The sequence below is a fragment of the Prosopis cineraria genome, unplaced genomic scaffold (assembly GCF_029017545.1).
Source record: "Prosopis cineraria cultivar Desert tree isolate PC_DT_omini unplaced genomic scaffold, ASM2901754v1 PC13, whole genome shotgun sequence".
NCBI classification, from domain to species: domain Eukaryota; kingdom Viridiplantae; phylum Streptophyta; class Magnoliopsida; order Fabales; family Fabaceae; genus Prosopis; species Prosopis cineraria.
The window spans coordinates 25,953,588-25,963,084 of NW_026555344.1; the positions used below are offsets into that span (position 1 = coordinate 25,953,588).

The 9,497-nt window shown below is 32.1% G+C and overlaps 1 pseudogene; it reads right to left on the reverse strand.

The window, feature by feature from the left end:
* Nucleotides 1-1,952: 1,952 nt before the first annotated feature.
* LOC129290381 (2-alkenal reductase (NADP(+)-dependent)-like) lies at nucleotides 1,953-7,099 on the reverse strand (annotated as a pseudogene).
* Between the last annotated feature and the right edge of the window lie 2,398 nt (nucleotides 7,100-9,497).

Genomic DNA, 9,497 nt, shown 5'->3' on the forward strand with positions numbered 1-9,497 from the left:
TAGATGAAATTTATAACAAAAGATCTGTAAATAACAATCAAAGTTCAATTAGTTTGAACAAAATGTTCGGTTATCATGCTCATGTGGTTTTTGAGAGTTTAACATTTGTATTGCACTTGCTAATCAAAACAATTTTACAAAAAAAATTCATAAATAACAACTTACTTTCATTAAAATAATATAAAAAATATACATTATATTTGGATATATATAATTATTGATATGAAAGTTTACATCAAATTTCACATTTAATATATACAAAAAGTCAGTAACTATATCCAACTTGAAATTTACAAGTAAATCATATAAAATTTATAACTAAAAGTCCATAGATAACAACTACAATTAATTTATTTACAGCAAAACATTCGAAGTTAGCCATAAGTAACTTGGTGCCTGCCAAAATATTTGATCGAGTTGAAGTGCTTTTTTTGCCTAGCCTATACTTAATGAATCCTCAATTACTCCAACGCATTTATCCATGGCAATTTGATTTGAATCAGGAGACCAGAACGTCTATGTACAGTTTAGAAGAAAATTACCTTCAAGAACCAATTATTCAATAGAATTCAGACATGCTGAAACTAAAAACTGATGGACAGAAAAATAGGAGAATTCAGACGTTTTCGTGAGGAACTTACCAGAATCACTTACGAGAAAATCTTTTAGAAAACAGGGAATCAGTGTTGAGCGAGGAAGAGAAAGAAGGAAGAGTGAGTAAAAAGAAATGAAAGAAAATGCAAAGTCACTATAGAGGCCTTATGTGAGGGGTAATTGAGTCATTTCAACGAGAAACATAAAAAAGACTCGCAGAGGGAGTGAATCATTTGGGCCTTATTTGCAAATATGTTTATCCTAAGGGTCCAAAATGAGTCTCTCTATATTTTATATCAATTGCTATTTATTTTAAACTAGAGGGAAAGAATTGTTTCCATCATTAACCTAGATATGTCTTAATTGACACAATTGTTAATTAAGTGACTGCATAACTTTACATAAAATTTGAAAAATAATATTTTCTTTTCATAATTTGTGAGCAACCTAATTTCTCTATCATTGGTATGTTTCCATCAAATGATAACTAGTAATTGAATATCAAAGTCTATCAAGAATAATATTGACTTTTTGATTAGTAAGGTTTAATAAAAGTCTTACAAGTTATTTGCTGGCACCCAAAAAAAGAAGAAGAAGTCTTCCAAGTCATTTGATTTTCTTAGTCAAATTTTAACTAAAATGCACAATTAGATTAAAAGGAGATAAGAAAAAAATAGAAAATAAGTTTTAGTTGTAACTTCATCTACATTCTATATATAGACAAAAAAAAAATGAAAAACACTATAAAAACTTTTGTAATGTTTGGTAGATAAAAAATGGTTTTTAGGAAGAAAATGACAAATACTCTTTCTAAATAGGACACCTTCTAAAAGTAATTCTTGATCCAAAATATAGAACCCTTTATAATAATTAAACTACTTTTTTCAATGTGACCCTTTCTTAATTAACGTGAAAGTATTTAATGTAGTTGCATCATAATTTAAAACCAAAGATAAAAATAAAAGTATATACAATTCTTTATGATATTATGAAAAAAACTAACTTCTCTTATGATGCATGAAACGATTCTTATGATGCATGAAACGATTGAAAATACTTTATAATAAAAATCAAAGGAAGTATGTATATTCCATTTTCTTTCTAGATATATTTTCCATTTCTTTTCTAAAAAACACTTTCCGCTTTCTATCTGTCTTCCTCGTTTCAAAACATTTTAATATTGTTTGAAATCACAAGGCAAGTGTAAATTACATGTACAAGACAATTTGCTAATTGTTGCCCCATTTGCAAGACATGAACCTTTGAATTAACAAATAGCAAACCAAGGCCTTATTTACCAAAAAACATCATTGCTACATATCCATATTTGATATTAAAAAGAACATACATTGGAAATCAACCAAGAAGGCAACTCCAGATACAATAATAATCTCTACTATAATGCATCATCATACATTTAAGAAACAGATAAGACACACAAGTAATGTTTAGTAGGTAGAAAAGTCTTTGCCAAAAAAAGAAAAAGAAAAAGAAAAATGCACCTATTTTATTTTCTTTCTAGATGTATCTTTAATTTCTGTTTTAGAAAACATTTTTCTGTATACCAAACATGCCTATGCAATACTCATTTTTCCTATCTTCACCCACATCTTACGTTTTTATTAGCCCTCTAAATCAACAAGATAAACTTACTAAATGAATGCATTGTATGATCCATGTAGCCAAATTCACTTAGAGAGCACTTCTTTCTGTTGCAACGATCTACATCTACAAAATGCACGTACTTACTGAATGTAGAGGATCTGCATCCCTGACATTACTCATGAGCAATAACGACGACTTGTTTTCCAATGTTGCGACCACTATAGAGGCCAACCAAAGCTGCAGGGCCATTCTCAAGGCCTTCAACTATGTCTTCCAAATACACTATTTTCCCTTGCTTGATAAGAGGTAGAATGAACTCCAAGAATTTGGGATAGAGGTGATAATGATCATGTACACTAAATCCATGCATACGAATTCTCCTAAAAATGAGCTGCACCAAATTTGTTATGCCTTCATGTCGATCAAGATTATACTGTGAGACCATTCCACAAACGGCTATTCGCCCGTGGACTCTCATGTTCAAAAGTACTGCTTGGAGTGTTTTACCCCCGACATTCTCAAAGTAAAGGTCAATGCCTTCTGGGAAGTACCTGAGATGTAAATCCATATCCATGAGCTTCTAGAGTGCATCATTGTTAAATGGGGAAGTAACTTAAAGGGGTAATGACACTAAAGTCCCAATGAGATCATTTTATTCAAGTCCAAACAAATTTTAAAATGTAAAGTTCCTCAACTGATATTTTTACATAATACAATCAGTTTATATCAATAAAAAAGGGAGAACAAGTTGCAAATTCCCTATTAAAATTTAATCAAGATTTTTGTTCTCCTTTAAAATTGAAAAAATAAGTCACAAATTTAGCAAGACAAAATTGCAAATTTAGGATACAGTTAAAATTTTTTGGAAGTATTTAAATAATATGTCACTTTTCCAATTTAATCATTAAGATTTTTGTTTCTCATTAAAATCAGGAAAGCAAGTTGCAAATTCCTAAAAGCATTCAAATAATAACATGTTACTTTTCAAATTTAATCATTACGATTCGTGTGCCTTATTAAAATTAAAAAATTAAGTTGCAAATTCAAGACGACCGAATTACAAATTTGGAAGACAAAGTTGCAAATTCTTGGAAGTGTTCAAATAATGACATAATTTTGTTTTCAAATTTAATCATTAAAATTTGTGTTCATTATTAAAATTAAAAAAAACGAGTTGCAAATTAAACAGGACGAAATTGCACATTTGGAAAACAAAGTTGCAAATTCATGAAAGTGTTCAAATAATGACATGATTGTTTTCAAATTTAATCATTAAGATTTGCATTCTCTATTAAGATTGGAAAAATGAGTTGCAAATTCAACCAAACGTAATTGCAAATTTGGGAAACAAAGTTACAAAATATCAAAATATCAACATGTCACTCAAGCACCAAGGGACTTACTTTACATTCAGAAATTTATTTGGACTTAAATGATCTACATTGGACTTGATTTAAATTGCTAGGTCTAAAATAAAGTTATTAGACACTGACCTTTTCAATGCTGCGTCCAAGTCAGGTTCTTCCTTGTAGTTAAAAGCTTCATCAAATCCTAATTTATTTTTCAATAGCTCCACCTAATTGTAAAAGGCAGAAAATTCATGAAATGGGAAGAACAGACAAAAAAACAGATGGATTTTGTTCGTCTCAATCATACCCCTGCAAAGGAATTTGATTCTATTTTAAAATCAAAAAAGAAGCAAGCAGCAACTACATATGTTGGATTATGATGCATTATGGTACTAATAATTAAATGCTTCCCTAGTTTCACTGAGAAGGAATATCCAATCGAAACACAAGTCTGTCCATTCTTGAACTTCATCATAAGTGAATGAACATGTAAGATGGTCCTTTTGCAATAATATAATAATTGGCTAATAAGGAGGAAGTCATACCAAATTGAATCCATTTTTGATCATGCAGTCATGTATTTAAAGAGAAAACGACATAAAAAAAGTAACTGTGTAAGACCCACTTCCACTTTTTGCATTTTTCTTCTCTGTATACCTCTCTAAGTATGCTGTATACAGTTAACTTAATGAATATAGAGGATTGAAATTGGGAGTCATATTGATCTCGACAAGTTCCTAAGTATAACAGCATCGACCAGAACCGTACCTTCTCTTTACTACCAGCACTTCCGACGACATAACAGCCTAGAAGTTTCGCTAATTGCCCAACAAGTTGACCGACTGCACCAGATGCAGATGAGACAAAAAACACGATCTTCCTTCTTGGGAGATCCAATTTCAAAGAAACCAGCATATGCAGTCATTCCTGGCATACCTATGGAGGAAGAAAAGAAGACAGTTATGCTAAGAAAATAAGCACAAATAAAATAAATACAACTCCATTATACATTTATTACTTAATATCAGAATGGCGGTTTAAAGAATGCAACGAAAGAAGTACAAGTGATATGCACAGCATTTTCCTAGTCATACATGTCTTCTTTTCTCACTTTGGAACTTGGATTTTGGAACTTGGATAAAGTCAATATTTATCAAGAAAAGAGCATTAATCAGAACAAGCAGGACAATCAAGATAAGCTATGCAACTACAAAGCAGAAACATGGAAGCTGGCCAAGATTCAATCTTCAGAAACTTGTGTGCTCAAAAAAGAAATAGAAGCATAACAAAATCATATAAAGTAAATAGAGAAAATATCAGAACACAGTTGTAATGGAGATATAAAATCATTTGACTGCCAGTTGCTGAAAAGTATTAGGGCTGCCATAGATGTTCTTCTCCAAGTGGAAGCGAGTCAGCCAATAAAGTTAAAGCATCAAAGATCAATTCAAGCCTTGTAACCGCTGAAAATAAAATGAAAATAGCTGGGAACAGAGCAGCCAAAACCACCACTTCCACATCAATGAAATGCATAATGACAATCACTGCAAATAAGCATGAAAATTTTCAATATCTGGTGCCGTCTAGAACAAACAGGGGACCAAGAAACCATTTATCACATGAAAACATCATAAGGATTCAGATGACACATATCAAAAAAATCATAATCAAAATAAATTGAAATGCTTCAGTATATACCAAGAATTCCTGTATAGTAGGAAAGCGGGACATCGTTGTGCTCAATTTTGAAATGTATTTGAGTTGGGGGCACCAAGCTGTATTCCTCCCATATAACATATCCCCAAACTAAATCACCCTTTTTATAGTCAGGGTGTCCAGATTCAAGAACTTTAGCCACACCATATCCATGTATCGGCTGCAATTATTCAACACAACTGTTTAGTAGCTGCACATTTCTAATACAAAAGAAAACTTCAATGCCATACATTCTGAATTTAATTTTAAATGATTAAATCGTGATCAGAAGCTTTGGTGTTGCCAGAATCATGAGCCCCTTCCAAATATCTGATCTTTCAGTTTGACCTTGTCTGAAGAAATATTAATTCCAGCAGAAAGAAATGAATTTCAAGTATTCTCTTCTTCTAAGAAGCCTCAAGTATATAATTTTAATTAGTTGTTCTTTTTATTGTGCTCTTTTGCTTTATTTTATTATTACATTCAGTTGTGTTAGCTTGTGTATAACCCACCAAATCCACCTCCCTGGACCAAAGACTGGCCCCAGAAAAATCAGCATGATTAGGATCTGAGACAGCGTGTCAAATCACACATCACTTGTTCATTTCTAACACTAAAACTAAATAAAACCTCAGGCTTTGAACTACGCCTTTGTAGTAGCATATTTTTAAATGTCACCAAACATTCACTAAGCAAATTACACTAAACTACCTTTCAAGTTTGGTTGAATTACAGATGACCGCCCTCTTGTTCGAAGACTTCAATAAGCTCCCCTCTATTCAATATATATGTTTTCTCTAAAATTATAATTACTTAAATTGTGAGAGGTTTCTATATATATATATATCAAAATGTAAAGAGAGATTAGTATGTTTTTTTTTTTAATCTAAAAATAGTCAAACCTAAGGTTATCCTAGTTTACCCTCACACTCGATAGATGTAAAAGGGACTGGTGAAAAAATGACATCTTGTATCTGTACAGAAAAGTGAATGGATACATTTGCTAATTTTGACTCTCTCATTTTTCCCCCAATTCAGCCGAGAATTATTCGAAGCCTAGTCATCACTACTGCTTCATGCAACAAACTTTAAGTAGATTCAGAACCTACCAACTTCTGAAAATTTTATACAGAAATTACATACGATTACACAAGAATTTTATCAAGTAGCTCATCAAAACCAATACGTTCCGTTTCTCAAAATCTCCAGCAATCAAAGGAAACCTCAGAAGCAGAACGATTCCCCAAAAACAAAAATGAGAAAAAAAAATAGTTTAAGTAACATTAAAAGCAGAATAAGGCTTCCGCTCTTCTTTGGGTGTGAGTTTGAACCCCCAACCAGAGACAATAATTGAGAGTGTCGTCCCTGATCAACAATTTCACTCATAAAAAAAAAATGACAGTAAAAGAGGGTAATACAGAAAGCAAGACTTACAGCGCCAAGCGTGTAAGTACCAAATATGGAAGAAATTGTTTCGTTCATCATCATTCGCTGGTAGGGATCGCAGGATAAGTAAAGATTCTTGAGCAGAATCTGGTTCGAACCTTCTGGAACCTTCAATGCGATGGAACCTTCAACCAATTGAAAGTCGGATTCCTTGGGGAGTCCAGACACATACTCCTTTAGAACCACTTGCTTGTTCTTCACTTCCGCCATTTTTTTGATTACTTGATAAGACGAAATCTCAGCGCACCGTTTCCCCCTCTCTCTCTCTCTCTCTCTGAAGACGTAGCTACTTGGGCCAAAAGGAAATGAATTTATAGGGAAATTCAAGCCTTAGAGGACTGAAATTTCAATGAACATGACACGGACACAAGTGTAAGCAATGACGACGCTACAAAGGCTCAAGTTTTGTTCGTTCCGCGGAAGATTTGACATTTTTCTCATCCAGATTATAATGGAGTCCTCTTCCACTATCGCTGAAGTAGAGAAGACCATCCTCACAACAAAATACGTGTCCAAATGGAATATGAAACCTTCCTTGTCGTCACATATGATATGACAAAAGGTGATTAGGTGCGTTCAATCTATGAAGTTCCCGTTGGACCAGGAATTTGAAGAGCAGTCTAGAAATCTAATGATTAGGGGGGAAAATTTGGTGAAGAAATTTAAGGAATAAAATTCAAAATCCATGAAAAAGATAATTAAAATAAACTAAACATTTTAAATAATCATAAGCATTTAACTCCTGACTGATTTTACAAAAGTCAAACCAGCCATGGAACGGTTTCATATAGTAGTTAAGGCTTTTTGATGGATTGCATCAAGTCAAATAGTGATTGAACTAGTTATTAATACATTAATATATTTTAAAATGTAAAATACACCATATTTTACTTGGTTAAAGAGATATCTTTTTTATTTTTAAAACATATAAACATCTTGATATCAGTTCACTTAGAAAGAGGAGTAAAATAAATCCATATAATAATTATAGCTTCTTTCAATGCATAAAGGCTAGTATTATCTCATTCTTTGTCGAGGAATTGTCTCATAATTTGTTAAATGACTAGAACCTAACTATCTCTAACTATTTGTCGAGAAGATTAGCTTAGGGTATACGACACTTTAAGGATTCAAGAATGGAGAAGCCGTGGGCCCGAAAGTGAGTGTAATGATATTTGACTAGGTCATTCCCCACAATTAGTAAGTTTAGATAGTTCAGTCACACGAATAGAGCCCTAATTAATATTATATCACTCAGTTTCAATCGAAGGAAATAAGAAAATTATAAGGAAGAATTGATCATGCATATTTTTTATCTAACGTATCACATGGTAATTAAGTTTGTGACAAGTCACGATAGTAGATTATGCCATTGTCACATAATTGTTTATATTGTGATAATACAGATCACTATTATTGATTTAACAATTGCTATATGGTTGTCTGTATTGTGGCAAAGTGTCTCGTGATATATACATATGGAAAATGTGAGTATAAGTTAATGGTATAATAATGTAATATATATGGTTTAGTACCTGATACACATAATATCAAAAGAATTGATCAAATGCCTATCTAGCATCCTTAACCTCAGGCGAAGTTTCAGTACTTAGAATCTTGGTGCGACTCTTGGTTACTCACAATGCTCAATTGTTATATTTGTCCCATCATAACCTTTCTTAAGTGCATGCATAGTTTTTTTTTTTTAAGTTTGATAGTTGAGACTTTATTTCACAATTCCTATTATATGTGTTAAAATATATCTTATAATTTTTCATTTGCTTAAAATCCTCTAACTCCTCGTCAGAATAAGAACTCAAAAGGTAAACAAAAGTTCTCAATTCCCATTGTAAAGCTGAAAAATGTTTGCTTCCAAAAGTCTATAAGGATCCATAATCATTAAGAATTAAGAAAATGTTGAGCTTTTCCAAGTAAACAGTTCAAAAGCATTTGGCATAAAAACTTGAAACAAAAAAGGACTCATCTTCCCACTGATTCATTTGTCTCATAAACAAGGTTTCGTGTAAGCTTTAATTTGAAGAAAACTTCAAAAGACATACATCTTTGTATTTAAATATGCTAAGTATCAAAAGGCACACCCATGCATGTTTAAACATAATAAGTATTTATGTCTCAATTTAAACTTCAACAAAAAGTTCTTCAATTGTTAAAATACTATTTAACTCTCACATAAGGTAATGTCTTTGCTGCCCTTACTACAACCTTATAACTAAAGCAAGGCACCATCTTTAAAATATTTATAATTTCTTCCATATATTGATGCTCCTAATGATTAACCTCTATTCCCTTGGATTATTCTCTTTCACCAATCGATTTAGTCAACCCCTTAATCCCCTGCTGTCATTGAAAGATCCATTGTTACAATGACAATAGTTTTTAGAGCGATTACTACATGCAATGCCAATTCACCCCTGCCAATTTGTAACCAATTCTAGCATTAAGCCAACATGTCCTTAGGATTCCTCGGTTCCTTGACTTTCTTACTTCCCATAAGACTTCCTAAAGAAGCATATAGACATACAATTTTCCATGATTAAATAATGATTCTACTCATAATCATTCCCTCAAATCCAATCCCAACCAGTCTAACTTAACATCAATCACAACTTTCAATTTCAACACTTTCATCTATTAGTGATTTATTGATCGCGAATTCTTCTTTTCACTAACTTTCATTCGTTGCCAATATATGAATTTAAACCTCCTCTTTTGAAAAGGAATTGTGAAATAAATATTCAAACCAATTTCTCCTAATGACCACATTAAGTGAGAAAACAGTTCAAATAC